Below are 16,372 nucleotides of genomic sequence, written 5' to 3'. Positions count from 1 at the left end.
CTTCTACGTTCTAGTTGTTGTATTGGTCATAATTAATATGACCAAAAGGTTACAATATTAACTAACTCGAAATCCATCCTCCATGCACCACGCATGAATCCTCAAAAGCTCTTAGTATTTTGTCCAAACTTTGCAAATGATGAAGAGATGTAGATTAATTGGAATGGTAAGAAGGACAAGTTAAGGTACTATAAGCTCTTTGCTCCTATCCCGGAGTATATCATTTGGAATTGGAGTAATTGTAGATTTTTGTATGCTTCTTACTTTATACCGGATTCCCACAATTTATTTAAGATCGATTTTATGTAGCGAATTATTTATATTTATGGCCGAATGTATGAAGCCTATTCAAGTGGTTGTTCATTGATTGAGAAAGGTATACGTGGTGCGTGATGAAAATTTTAGCACCAACATATTTCACTATCGGAGGATTGTACTTACTGATCAAAGAAATGAGTTGGTTCGGTTCAATCAAAATCGGTTCAATCTAAAAGTTTAGCACCATCATGTTCCACTTGTTTCTTATATGTCATTTTCAATCTAAACCTTTTCTCACAATTATTTTATGGATTTGATTGTAAGTTGTTCATAGTGAAATACATAAAATTTTTGCAAGCTTAATTTAATATAAATTTTCCATCAAGAATATGTGTCCAATTGGAGGACGAATTGAGCCATAGAGATATTCGCATGGTATTTTGATTCTTAGATTTAGTTAATTTTTTGAAGTTACCTTGCTTTTTAACTTTTTGGCCTTTAAGTTAAATCTTGTTTGCCTTTTAAGTTAAATCTTTGCATGTATCTTTACAATGTTGATGCCTTTTACGTGACCTCCGTCTCAAAGTATAGGTGAAAATCAAAATAATGACAATTGTGCCTTATGTCTTAAGAAAACAGTAAAAATGTTGTTATTAGATTTATTAAAAATATCTATGAGAATGACACAAGTATCTTTTCTTACTGAAATGTCCGTGAGGAAAATACAAGTGTCGTTACTGAATTTATAAGCATGCAAGAGAACAAAACAATTCCATTATTTGACTTATTGTCTATGAGGACATCACAAGTATCATCACCAGTCATGTCTCATTCATACCCCCACAAAATAATAAATAGAACTCATTTACGTTGTAAGATGCACATGACATATACAAACATTAAGAGATGTGCTCATTTTCTTAATCAATGCATATTAGTATGACAACTTATGTTTTTATCAACTCGATCACATATAATTTATGTCACAACTTATGTTCTTTGTCTTATAGTCAACTTTTATGTGTTACATACCTTAGGTTCATTATTAGAAGTCGTTGTATGAAAACTAAAATACAAGAAAAAAAATGACAAAACGACACAAGTGCATTTCTGCACATGAAAGTAGACCTTGTGCTAACATATCTAGAAGAAGCCATGTTTAATCCATGTCTTGAGAACTAATAAATGGAACTCATTTGAGTTGGACGATACACATGACCTATATAAAAGTTGAGAGATATGCTTATTGTCTTAATTGATATATATTAGTAGGATGATTTTTGCTTTCACCAATTTGTCAACATATAATTTATGTCATCTTTCACATAGTCAACCTTTCTGTGTTATATTCATTAGGGGGTCCATTATTAAAGATCTTTCCATTTGAAAAAAAATCAAAAGATAGGTAAAAAGACTAGTGATAGCAATGGGGTGTGGGGTGGGGATGAGGCAACTTTTTGCCCATTTGTTGCCCCGTTTAATTTTTTTTTTTATTTGTTTTACATTTTGAAAGTTTCGAATTATGTTATTATTAGAAAATAAAATACAAATTCAAAATGAATTTTTAACGGGTAAATTGTTTAAAAATAAATTTATTTTTAATTATTTTATTTTATTTTTTTCTTCACGCCTGCCCCGCCCCGCCAACCCGTTTGGGGCTGGGTGGGGTAAATTGGCATCCCTGAAAAAGATAGAACGATACCTCTTGGACATAAAAATAGCATTTTGTGTTGTTAAGTGTGTAAATGTGACTATAAAAAGTCATATTTAATTCGTGTCCCGAGAAACAATAAGTGGGACTCATTTACGTTGGAATGTGCACATGTCATATACAAAAGTTGAGAGATATGCTTGTTGTCTTGCTTGTAACATATCAGTAGAATGATTCGTACTTTCACCAACTCGATAACATATAATCTATGTCACTTCAATCGTTCTTTTCCACATGATCAGTAGAAAAAATAAAAAACATAGGTAAATACAACAGATGAAAATGGCTCTATATCATTATGTGTGTAAACATGGCTATAAGATGTCACATCCTATCCTTGCTCTGAAAACTAATAAGTAGAGCTTATTTTTGTTGTGAGATGCACATTACCCATACAAAAAGTTGAGATATATGTTCATTAACTTAATCGATAATATCATTAGGATGACTTATGCTTTTCACCAACTTTATAATATATAATTTATGTCAATTTAACTTTTCTCTATCACATGGGCAACCTTCCTATGTTACATACGTTAAAGATTCATTACTAGAGGTCATTTCGTTTAAAAAAATAAACGAAAAAACCCAAAACATAGGTGAAAACTATAGAATGGCAAGTGTCTTATCTAGACAGGAAAATGTCTCTTGTGTGTTATATTTGTATACACGATAGGAATAAATGACTAAGTAGATGTTGAAAATAAAAAAAATTGATCTTAAATTCAATAATTTATAGTTGTTGAACATCATTGCTATATTTTCTGTGTAAAATAGTCAAAACAATACTTGTGCTATTTTATTATAACCGAAAATAGCATGTCAATTATCATGTCTTTATCTTTCATTATAAGACAATGAGAAAATCAATCATTCTAATTATTATATATAGTTTGCATTTCAAAATTACAAAAATGGTACATCATAACACCACCATTCTCTTTGAACCAGTATTCTAAAATGCACTAATATGCTTTGAATATACCCGCATATGTTAACCCATTTAATTGACTGCATATGCATGCTTAAACGTCAAAATGCACATGCATTTGTCTTAAAAATTGTGTCAAAATTATCATAGAGAAGCCTAGTTCATTTTTATAACTTGAAAAAGCCAAACTGAACCCAACAAACATCAAATTAGCCCAAATCACCCAAACACATGAATTATATACAGTAGGATTTTGACATTTAAAATATAAAAAAATCAAACAAATTATTTGTCAAGTTGCAAACTATCTACTCCGAGCCTCCTCCTTCCATCTTCCTCTAATTTTAGCAAGTGATGCAAGTGAACCATATAATATAAAACATATTGCATTGGATAACTTAAAAGAATGCATATTTTTCACTGAGTGGTACACAATCTGTGCAAGTGATAAGGTTATGCCCAATTTTTAAACACCTGCTACATTTATATGAAGATTTGCATTTTTTTCACAATTCCTTACATAACTCCTTGTCCATTTACCTTTTTCAATTTTCTAAAACTCAACAAAGTAACATACTTGTACCCATATTATTTCAACATAATCCATAACAGCTAAAAATAAAAATAAAAAAATGAAAAAATAAATTAAATAGTTTACTCAAGTGTATATAAAAGTAATAAGAAAATAATTACCATATTCAAATTATCAAGTGACCACATTGTAATTATTAATAAAGGACTAAGTGTCATCTATATAGCAACACTATATTATATTTGCTGCAATATCGTTTTACATGGAAGATAACGATTGTAGTGCTATTCTACATAACAAATGACGACTGGAGTATTGTTATTATCTAATAATTTTCAACAACACAAAAAATACGGTAAATATGACCAACTAAATATCATCTAATATTGCATTTAATAATAGAAGTACAATTTACATGAAATTTTTAAAATACCCTTTCTCTTTCGTAAAATGTAAATAAATTTCTCAATGTAGATGATATGGTAAACAAATCTTGTTCGAATGCCCAAAAGAGATGGAGAATAAATGAATAATGGAATTCTAGGGTAGCAATCACGGACCGTCAAAGAGGAAGAGAGCGTTGAGAATTTGTGGATACCTTGAAAACGTGAATTACCTAAAATTGAACTAGATTGATAAGGTTTGAAAGTTTTTTCCAATGGTGGGGGTATTTACCCCCTGTTTGGAAGCTATTTTAGAAAAATATATTTTTCTCTTTATTATTTTCAACAAAATAATATTACACATAAACTCAAAATTTTTCCTTATTTTTTAATTACATATTCTCCGAAAAATCACTATTTCGAAATACTTTTTTTCGCTAGAACCTGTTTTTAGCCTATGTTTGGCCCATATTTTTTTAGAAACTGACTTTTCCAAAACTTATTTTTAACCGCACATTCCTCCATAAAAAAATCTTACCGTCAACCCAAATTTTCTTCATTTTTTAATCATGCATTCTCAAAAAACTTACCACTTTAAAATACATTCCCCCCCCCCCCCAAAAAAAATTAGGATCAAACAGGGGGTTAATGGAGACCAGTCCAAGGTGAGGGCAATGTCGTCGTTGGTGTCATCCTAGGTGGCAATTTTCTTTGCTCCAATTAAGAGGTTGTTATCGAATAGGATTCCAATGGATTGAACCCAAGTGAAGTCCGTCTTCATGTTTTCGTTTCTTTTTCAGACGAATTGGAATGTGGAGGTTGAGGTCAGTAACAAGGCATAAATTGTTTTCCTTTTTGTCATGGAAGTAGAAAGTGATGCCATCACTGTCGTTGATCTTGACAAAAGGCCGATCCTTATCCTTTTTGTCATGTTTTTCTAGTGTTCTAGCAAAAGGCCAATTTCCCCCCCTTTTTTAATCAACTTTTTCCTTTGTAACGGAATAAATGCTACCTTTCGAATTATTGGTCTATAAAATTAATTATTGAATTGTGAGATTGTTGATGTTATATGTAATGTGGATGAGTATAGTGTTTTTTTAAATTTTGAAATTGTATTACGGATGGATTTAGAGTGTGAGGAATATATAAAATTTGTATGCACCTATATTGTTTAAATGAATGAATATATTGAAATGCGATGGGGATGAAAATAGTAATGTTTTAAAATTTTAATATTTTGTTTGAAATAGATAGAGAGTCTCATAGATATATAACAATCATGGATATAAATAGCGACACCCTTCATTTATTGTATTTTATAAATAGAGGCTATTTGACCATGAAACATTAAGTCATTGTTTGGTCCCTATTCTTTTCAAAATACATTTTTTTCCCTCTCTTCATTTTTCTCTTTTTTTTTTGCAATTTTTTTTCAATCACACATTCTTCAATAAAATAATATTATATGCAAACTCAAAATTTTTCCTTATTTTTTAACTACATATTCTTCATTAAAATACTAATCCAAAATATATTTTTTGACAAACAAATGAGGCCGAAACAAGCATTAAGAGGAAGCTATTTAACTAAAAGCATTATTTGACGTAGACCATTTGACACAAGGTCTTTGATATTTACATATTTTATTCAACAATGCTTGTGTGCCAAAAATATGTATGAGAGAAAGAATAACAGAATATGTGTTGACATGATGCAATTTGTTGAAACAATTAATTATATTTTAAACGGTCTAATAATAAATTATCTCTTGACATTATATAAAAGATTATTCGTTTTGGAGAAAACCTTATTTGAGAGAACAATCATGCTACACATCCAGCTTTAAATTCAAATGGAACACGTGTCGACGCATGATTAGACAATTTAAAAAATTAAAATAAAAACACTCAATCATTGTTTAACACATCAATCTGTCTCTTTACTCCCCTGTTTTTAACATGCTAAGTTATCTATGCTCAGAAATGCTACCTGGACATTCTCAAATTTTTGCTAAGGCAAGCCGCAGGCTGCTTTTGAACATGTATATCTCTAATAGCAAAGATCTTAGCCATTGTTTGTCAACCATTCTACCACGTTATTTTTTCTACATGACTCATTCTCAACCACACATTCTACATTAAAATAATATTACAAATAAATCAAAAACATTTCCATCCTTTTTAACCACACATTTCAACATCAATCACTATTCTATAACGTACTTTTTGAAATTAAAGGGACACAAAAAAGGCCTTATTCTTATTTCATTTTTGGAGAGATGCTGGTTTTCAGAATTGTACAAAATCATTTGGTAGAATAATGATATGCTATTCTAGAGGTTTTTGTATTCTTTTATTTTCTTTTTTGGTTCTATTATTAAAGAAATAATAAGATCAGGCATTTTTAAATGACGTTCAGGTTTAGCTGCTACTTTATGTTACACAAAAGGGATCAACCTATATGCTATTATATATTTTCATTGGCATTACCCGAGTTCTTTGGACTCTTGAGGATAAGTAATTAAATTGAACTTTTTTTCTTGTCCCACATATAAAGAATGCTTTGGTTACAGACATGGCCTGCACTTCCATTTCTTCAGCAACTTGTACACTCAAGTGATGAAGAAGCTTTTACTGATGCATGCTGGGCTTTGCCATATCTTTCAGATGAAACAAACGATAAAAGTCAAGCTGTGATGGATTCTGAAGTATGTCTGAACTTGGTTGAGTTATTGCTATGTTCAATTTCATTTCATGACCTTGAATGAACTTTGCTAGGATATGCATCTGATAACAAGACAATGTGATATTTCAGTCATCCCTCTCCTTCTGTTCTTATCCCTACCCTTCGGACAGTTGGAAACATTGTCACCAGATATGATATACCAACTCAGGTACAGTTCAAAGGTGTTGGTAGTTTCACTGTTCTCGCGAATATGTTTCTGTTTCAAGATATGCTGTGTCTTTGCATTATAGTAAGGAACACTGTAAACTTACTACGAAAGCAACAAAAAACCTAGCAGGAGTCCAATAAAAAAGGAAAAAAGAAGATAGCAAGAGAGAGACTCATTATGCTGCATTTACCAGGCATCGATTATAAGCACCCTAAGAATAGAGAAAGATCCAATGAAGCCCATTCTCTTCCGGTGTGTGGGTGCAGGAAGAAGATTCACACCCATTTCCTCTGTTTATTTGTTATTGCTTTTAGGTTTCTTGTCAAAAATTAAGTAGCCTGGCAAATACCACAATGGACAGATCTTCTGTGACACATACACTTCAACTAGAGTAGCGCGTCCGTGTCCGACACTCAGTCATGGTCATTTTTCTCTTTATCATAAATGTTAAATATTTTTAACTCGGAAGTTATTATTAAGAGCATGTTTGAACCTCATTTTTAGTAAAGAATGCATTTTAGAATAGTAGATTGATGAAAAATGTTTGGTAGAAAAATAAGGAAATTTTTTTAATTTGCGTGTAAAATTATTTTATTGAAAAATGTGTGATTGAAAGAAGAGAGAAAAATGAATTTTAAAAATAATGGGTATCAAACATAACCTAAATAATAAATATGTACTCATATTTAAAATGTTTCAACTAGGAAAATTAATAAGAAATATAAAACTAAACTTATACTATATAAATAAATAATTTTAAAGAATTTAATCCATGTGTCAACGACGTGATGTATCTTTATTTTTTGAAAATCACGTGTCGGCGTGTATATAGGGTACTTCATAGGACATCAGTTCGTGTAATCCTTTTTTTTTTTTCCCAAATGTGTCCAGTGTGTTGGATTTATTACTCAAATTATGAAAAAAATGTTTCATTATTTTCATGTGGAAAATATTATTTCCTTACTTTCACGTGATTTTGTTGGAAAAATATTATTTCCTTTATTTCACATAATTTTTTATATTATTTTCATCTTTAAGGTATGATATGTACCTATAAATAGTGGTCGCTTCTTTCGGTTTAGTTCAAGCTAAAATTGATATGTTGTAATTTTCTCTCCATATTGTTACATCGTTTCTTATGCTTATCTTTCTTTGATTTCTTTACGTTAAATCTTGTTTTATCTTTATGATCTTGTTACATAATTCATACACCGTCATTAATCCCAATCATTACGTCACCTTTGCGATCAACAAGTGCTATCAGAGTTAGGCTGCAGGTTCTTCGAGATTTGATTGAGATTTTTTAGAGATGGCTACATTGAAATATGATATTATGCTGTTGGATCATAATACAAGATTTTCTCTGTGACAAGTGAAGATGAGGGCTAGTCTGGCGTAATTGGACTTGGATGATACATTGTCGGGTTTTGAGAAGATGCTAGCTAATTGGATAATGAAGGAGAAACAACAAAGGGATCGGAAGGCTTTATCGCAAATTCATCTTCATTTATCCAATAATATTTTGCAGAACGTCTTGAAGGAGAAAATATCGGCTACTTTTTGGTTGAAACTAGAGCAGTTATATATGACTGAAAGTCTCACTAGCAAATTGGCTCTAAAGAAAAAGTTGTATTCCTATCGTATGGCAAAAGGAGGGTCAATGAAAGACCACATTGCTGTGTTCAAAAAAATAGTTGAAGATTTAGAGACATTGGAGGTTAAGTATGATGAGAATGACTTGGCCTTGATCCTGTTGTGTTCGCTGCCCGCCTCTTCTTCCTCATTTCAGGACAACATCCTCTACAGTCGTGATACTTTGACCATTGAGGATGTCTACAATACTTTGTTCTCAAAAGAGAAGATGAAACATTTGGTTAGAGCTACATCGAGGGATAAGGAAACTCTTGTATCTCATGATGATCGATGGAGGCATAGATCGAGGACGAATTTCAACAATTTATATTGCTTCTATTGCAGGAGTAAAGGACGTGTTAAGAAAGATTGATATAAGTTACAGGCTAAAGGTAATTTAACTGCAAATCATAGGGAGCACTCATGCAATTCGGATGAGATTAATGTTACCGAGGATTTTTCGGACGGTGATGATGTGATGTTGACCGTGGTATCTGACGTGGAGTCTAAATCTGATGAGGAGAAGATTCTCAATTCTGCATGTTCGCATATGTATTCCAATTGAAATTTCTTTCTGACATATGAGACTATCAAGCAAGGTGGAATTGTGATAGAAAATAATCAATCTTGTCGTGTTGCTGGAATTGGTCGAGTCAGATTAAGGTTGCAGGATGGGACAGTCAGAACAATTGATCAGTTTCGACATATTCCAGACCTGAAAAGGAATCTCATCTCGCTAAGTGCTCTAAATGCAAAAGGGTATAAATTCACTGGTAGAGGTGGAGCCTTGAAGGTCCGAAGGAGTGTCCGGGTTGTACTAGAGGGACGAAAGAAGTCACAGTTGTACATCTTGTAGGGAAGTGTAGAACTGATTAAGAGATATGTAGACAAATTCAATACCGTGGTGGATATTCAGTTTGATACGGTACCTCTTGTGACGGGATCTGAGTCGGTTCAGAACATTGCTTAGGAAAGCATTGTAGATTCTACTTTGCCATTAATTTAAGTGGATACACTGTATTCAGTTGCTAAGGTTGGATTCATGGAGCATAAGTATAGTGGTGTTCGTAATGTCTATAATGCTTTCGAGATCGTCGAAAGCGAAATTCTAACAAAGGGCCTTCTGATCAGGCATTTGGTGTGATTTCTGCTACAGGTTGTGTTTTGACCCTATTTGGTCAGCATTAATTTCTTGGTGGAATTTTGAGAGCACAAGGAGTTAGGTTCGGGTGTTGCTTCTGGACGCCGAGCAGAAGATTTTTTTGTGATGGAGAGTTCTAGTTACTGTTTTGAAGAGTTCGATTATTTCGATATAGTTGGACATATTTTTCCTGGTGGAGAAATTTTTGAGTTTCGTTCGTTATACCGAAATTTAGCTCAAAGTGAAATTGTTGGATTTATGACTCAAATTAGGAAACAAATTGTTTCCTTATTTTTACGTGATTTTATGGGAAAAATATTATTTTCTTTATTACACATAATTTTTTATACTATTTTCATCTTTATGGTATGGTATGTACCTATAAATAGCGGCATCTTCTTTCAGTTCAGTTCAAACCAAAATTTCTATGTTGTAATTTTCTCTCCATGTTGTTATAATAAAGCATCATTTTCTCTATTTAACTCTCTTTGATTTCTTTACTTTAAATCTTGTTTCATTGTGATCTTGTTGCATATTTCATACAATGTCATTAATCTCAATCCTTGCGTCACCTTTGGGATCAATACAATGTGCTAAATTTTGCTTTTTAATTCTGATTCACGGGCTACATTACATAATGTCTTGTAAACTGCAACCCCATTTTGTGATATTCAAACAATTTAATGGGAAAACATAAAATTAAAGGGAAAGAAGGTCAAATTTACTAAAATCCATGATGGCTATTAAACAAGGATTGTAACAATATAAAAATAGGGAAAGACTCAAATGAACCTGTCACAACCTAGTAGGCACGGAGATAAATCTAATAATTTGGGCGATTGGATCTTGAATCTCTAGATCGTTTCTCTCTTGACTATTTTCCCAGGTTAATAGGCGTAATATGGGAGGTCAAGGAAGATAGGAGAGAGATTTGGAGACAACAAGAAATAGGGGAGAGGGAGAGGGAGAGGGAGAGGGAGATGCGAATATTCTGGTGAGAATTAAGCCTCTGTTTGTTACCCATTATTTGGGAAATTAAAAGGTTTTGAATAGTATATTTTGGAGAATGTGAGGTTAAAAAAAATATTGGTTTGTGTGTAGAATATTTCATTGTGTGAATGTATGGAGGAGAATCATACTGTAGCAAACAATTTAAAATTTTTAAAATCATCAAACAAGCACCAAATGAGAATTTAAAGTTTTGGATTTAAAGTGCCATTTTTAATTCAAGGTAGTGATAACTAGATTGATTGTAATGGGAGATGATAAGTTGCTGGACATGAAGAATTCAAATACAAATCAATTGTAGAATGTGAACTAGACGAAATTTTATTATGATTTTTGAGATCACATTCAAGAAGAGCATTAGATCTCAATTGAGATCATAGTATTACCAAATGATATCATGAGGACCCTTTCAATGAAAGAACTGATAACTCTTTGTATTAAGTTTGTTAATTGGGCCAAATTTAATGCTCCCTCCATTCCATTTATATCGAATGATTTTGTTTTTCATGTGGATTAAAATTTTTTATTCAATGTTATTGAAAAAGCAATTTTTGCAATGAATTTTTTTAGTTTACACTTATTTAATTATCAACAAAACACGTAGTACTATTAAAAAATAATGGTGGGAAATACTATGAGCCACCTAAACTCTACTCCCTCCAAGAACTGTGTGTATGATTTGGATGATTCCAAAGAGTAGGTAATTTAAAATTAGTACAATTTCAAGATTAAATGGAGAAAATTGGTTATAACTAGTCAAATTAAATAAGGGTATATTAGTAAATGAACAAAATAAATACATTTTTCTTATGTAAATGAACAAAATAAATACATTTTCAATAAAGAAACGTGACTATAATTTGGGACAAGAAAATCGGCCTATATAAATGGGACAGAGATAGTATCTGAATTGAGATGTTCAAAAAAAAAAAAACATAGGTAGTGTGCAACACCACAAATTTTATTTTAACTCTCCGTCTTTTCATGTATCCATATTTCTGCACGTACATTGTAAGCTATTGATGCGGCAATACTTGGATCTTTTCATGGGAGAGTGCAAGTTATATAATTCTTTTGAGCATTTTCGCATCTTAAGAAGATTAAGATGTAAGTTCACAACTTGTCAAAATATTAATGCTGAAACCAAGTGGTGTGAAACGTGTTCCTCAATATCATGAATCAGAATTTATCATAACATTTCGCAATAGTAATTCACTACTAGGACTGTTGTTATGCATAAGTTCTTCCTACACTATATGTGGATTTTACTACTAGTTTATTGAACCACTATTACTTTTATTGAGTGTAATGACTTAACAAATACAAGTTGCTTGTTGCATTATTGCATCTCTTGGTGACAAAAAAAAAAATTAACTAAGAGCATTTCCAAAATAATGGTAAGTCATTCTACGACTAGAGATGGACTAGAGATGCCTGGAAATAAGCTACATTACTGAATTACAGCATGTTTGCCATGTGCTTTTTTAAATCTTTGAAGGATTCCTTTATTGAGACAATGGTATTCTTTTTCAATTGTAACCCACAAAATATGATTACTGTAATTTATCTCATTAAGAAAGTAGAGTTTTAGCTTTTTCTGATCTATGTCTTGTGAAGTCTGAATTAATCCTTGTAGATTAGTGTTCATAGGATATACTATTGGTTGTTGGTTTAAGTGTTATGCCCTATATTTAATCGAATTTAGGTTGTAAACACTTCTAATATGTTTAATACATTTATTTTGGCAATATTTATTATTTATTTAAATTAATATTTTGATGAATAATATTAAATAATAGAGTCCGAAAATTCAAGTTTCAGTATTTTGTTAATTACAAGAACTGTGATTGCAAGATACAAATTACATATGATTAGATCTTGAATAATCAATGGTCGTAAATAATAACGAAATACGTATATCGTTATTACGGATAGACCGTCACTTGTGGCATTTCTTACTTGTGAAGTAAGTAGCTGAACTCAAAAGTTAAAATGTAGTGACATTTAAATGAACGCGTAAATGTTTTGTTATAGAACAAAATATTGGAGACTCGTTGGGAGATTCCACATGGATAACTATCTGAGTGTGAGTGGTTAATCTCTAACGTTCGATAGTAGAATTGGTCCTTTGAGTTGAGGTCATCATAGTGTTTTATATGAGGACAGTCATACTTTGGCAGTGTTGGATGTTGCTCTGCCAATGGACGCTAATACAGTATCGCTCGGGTATATCAAAAATCGTATGAAAGTTGTGAATAACCTATAGAGGATTCGTCACTCTTAGATAGTAAGATATTATAATCCATAATTCATTCAATTAAATCAATAACGAAATCTCTGGCCAAGATGTACTCAGAGTTTTCGACTTATATTGACTTAATAGTGGAATAAAAGATATGGTCGATAATCGGGATTGACACACTTCTATATCTCGTAATTGATCGGATCATGTTGACAAATGGATTATAATTTCATGGTAAACAACAAGTTTGATTTTGTCATACCATGTGACATTTTTCGTTACATGAATTGCCCTGACACATTGTTAAATATCAATTTGGGATGGCAAGTGTGAATTGATGATAAATTAAAATGGTGTTTTCATTTCTCAATTTTGATTAGATCAAAATAATATTTCACGTAATTAGATATTGTGATCGGGAACCTGATGGGTCACATACAAAAATAAAATTGAATTATTGTAATTTGTCAATTAATTAATTTAACAAATGCTGGATAAATTAATTAATTGTGTTGCTTATTTATAGATCCGGATTAATTAATTTATAGACCGGATTTAATTAAATAAGTTAATTAAATATTGGACCGGATTAGGCCAAGCTCATTTTGGCTTATATAAATACGTGACTAGGATTTTCAATTTGTAGAGATTCTCATTATTCTTGCTAGTACAATAGGAAAAAACCCCAATGACTACAATATGTTCTTTGTGTGAAATTTCATTGGAGGCTGAACAATTGGACAGTTGTGGGTGGCAGATTAATGTTGCTAAAACAGAGAAAAAGAATGGAGTTTACAGATCTAGAAAAATGTATAACTTTTACTACAATTCCTATCTAAATACAAAGAAGCTAAACACAAAGAAGATTCCTAGTGGGAATTGAAATTCGTTTTTATTTCCGCTGTGCATGATAAGTAAATTCCTAACCGTTGGTTAGTTTTTTTGGCTAAGTCATCTGGGTTTTTCCAGTTTATCATCAACTTCAATGCATTGTCGTGTCTTCTGAACCTCTTAACTTGTAATCGTAAGAAGAACATTAAGAAAGAAGCATGCTGGACTATTTCAAATATCACAGCTGGAAATAGGAAGAAAATTCAGGTAATTGATATATCAATTTTAATCTTCTCAAGAGCCCATGAGATCATTTTTTGGACTTTAGCCAAAAAAAGCATGTCAGTTATGGATGACATGACTTTTCCCACTTCCGTAGGCTATGATTGAGACTAACATTATTGGCCCGCTAGTTCATTTGCTTCAAAATACAGAATTCGAAATAAAAAAAGAGGTTGCATCGGCAATATCTAATGCCACATCTGGTGGCACTCATGAACAAATCAAGTACATAGATGATAAGAGTGTGTGTTTTTATGCTAACATTCCTTGACGTCTATTATCTTCTGTAAATAGGTACCTTCTAAGTCAACAATGTGTTAAGCCTCTATGCGATCTACTCGTTTGTCCTGACCCAAGAATTGTCACTGTGTGTTTAGAAGGGCTTGAAAGCATTTTGAAGTTCAGGGAAGCTAAGAACTTAGGATGGAGTGGAGATATCAATCTCTATGCTCAAATGATTGATGATGCCGAAGGGTTGGAAAAAATTGAGAACTTGCAGAGTTATGACAATAGTGAGATTTATAAGACAGCTGTAAAGATTCTTGAGACAATGGATTGAGGAAGATGATGAAGCGGCACCACCAGGGGATGCATCAAGATAAATAAAGCAATATGAGAAAAATTATCCAACACACGATTTAGAACTTGCAACAATAGTTCACGATCTCAAGATTTGGCATCATTACTTGTATGGAAGCAAATGCAGTAGCGAATGCTCTTAGTAGGAAGAATCTAGGTCGTTTATTAGCACTCTGTACACATTAAACGAGTTAATCAAAGACTTTGAAAATTAGAGAATAGAAGTGCTAACACTACTAGATCGAACGTTAAATAAGTTAACAAGTTCGGTTCTAAAATCAGTCCTCATGGACAAGATTATAGCAGCTTAAAAAAATGATCCTTTCTTGGAAAAGATAAGGGTCGATGTTGAAATCGAGAAAAGAAAGGGATTTAAGATGAGCAGTGATAAGGCACTTATGTTTAAAGGCCGATTGTGTGTACATAAGGGTAAAGGACTAAGAAAGGAAATCATGGCTAAGGCTCACTCCGTTCTTTATGCCGCACACCCATCTCCACAAAGATGTACAGAGACTTATGTAGTACCTTTTGATGGAGGAATATGAAAGGAAGAATAGCTTTGTTCAGGTTAAAGAGTGTAGTTTGTCGCCAGGTGAAAGCTGAGTATCAGAGGCCATCAGGGCTATTAAATCCAATGGACATACCAGAATTGAAATAGGAAAAGATCTTGATGGATTTTATAGTAGGTTTTCCTGGGTCGGCAAAAGGTCATGATGCCATTTAGGTCATAGTAGACTGACTTACAAAATCTGTCCATTTTTTATCGATTCGTATGACTTTCACTTTGAACAGTTTGCACAATTATATGTCAGAGAAATATTCGACTTCATGGGGTACCAACGTCCATTGTGTTGGACAGAGACCCAAGATTCATTTCAAATTTCAGAAGAGTCTTTAAAAAATTATGGGAACTAAGTTGTCTTTCATTATAGCATATCGTCCTCAGACTGATGGATAGTTAAAACGAGCTATCCAAATACTAGAAGATATGTTGAGAGCATGTATACTAGATTTGGGTATTAAATGGGAAAACTATTTTTCGTTGGTTGAGTTTGCATGCAATAACAGTTTTCAAGCTACTATCAGCATGGCATCGTACGAGGCATTTTATGACTAGAGATGTTATTTCGCTAATAACTGTATTTTATACACTTATTCCAATGCCTAAAATAGAAATATTCAATAGTTCTTTTAACAAACAATATCCTAAATTTTTGTATTTTACGTTTAACAGGTAAAACTTTATGAATAAAAAGGAATTGAAGGAAATAAGCAAAAAGCGACGAAAAATGGCAAAATCCAAAGTACAAGGTACTAAATTAGCCGTTGGATGAAAGTTGGGGACCAAATTCTGCACTTTGAAACTTGAGGACTTGAAGAAAATAATAAATTAAATAGGCCTAATTGTTGGACTTGTATAGGATTAAAATTCATTAACAATTGCGAATCCAATTTACACAAAAAGTGGGATGGAAGACACAGCAAAAGTCAAGTAATTGAAAGAGAATGATAGTCCATTTTTAGTCAAATATTATGGCTGCTTACATGCATGCAGATACAGAGGAGGAGAGACTAACTTCAGAAGAGGGCTGTCGTCTGCCAACGAGGGAGATATTGGAGTTCTTTGGAGTCAAATTAAACGTAGAAAAAGGAGACCAATTGGGCGGTCGGCTATAGCATATGTATACACGCATAAATGGGGCAGCACAACTGGTGAATTTGGGAAGAAAAAGGTTGCTTTCTGCTTAATTATAAGAGACATATACAAATTAGCAGTTTGGGAAAGCACATACAATTGTTGGCAACTGGGAGATTACACATATACAAACTTTGGCGACTGGAATTGTGGGGAAAGATGCATTGGAAATGCTGCCTGGTGGAGATTATATATATTTGCAGCAAAAACAAAATTGAAAAGGGAGCCAAGGATATAAACAACAAATTGGCGG

General features: G+C 32.4%; 1 pseudogene; it reads left to right on the top strand.

The window, feature by feature from the left end:
• The first annotated feature begins 333 nt into the window (after positions 1–333).
• Positions 334–14,446, top strand: LOC111408617 (annotated as a pseudogene).
• Positions 14,447–16,372: the final 1,926 nt, after the last annotated feature.

Source organism: Olea europaea, chromosome 13, assembly GCF_002742605.1.
Source record: "Olea europaea var. sylvestris chromosome 13, O_europaea_v1, whole genome shotgun sequence".
Lineage (NCBI taxonomy): Eukaryota > Viridiplantae > Streptophyta > Magnoliopsida > Lamiales > Oleaceae > Olea > Olea europaea.
The sequence above is the reverse complement of the archived record's forward strand: the minus strand, read 5'-3'. Positions and strand labels throughout refer to the sequence as shown.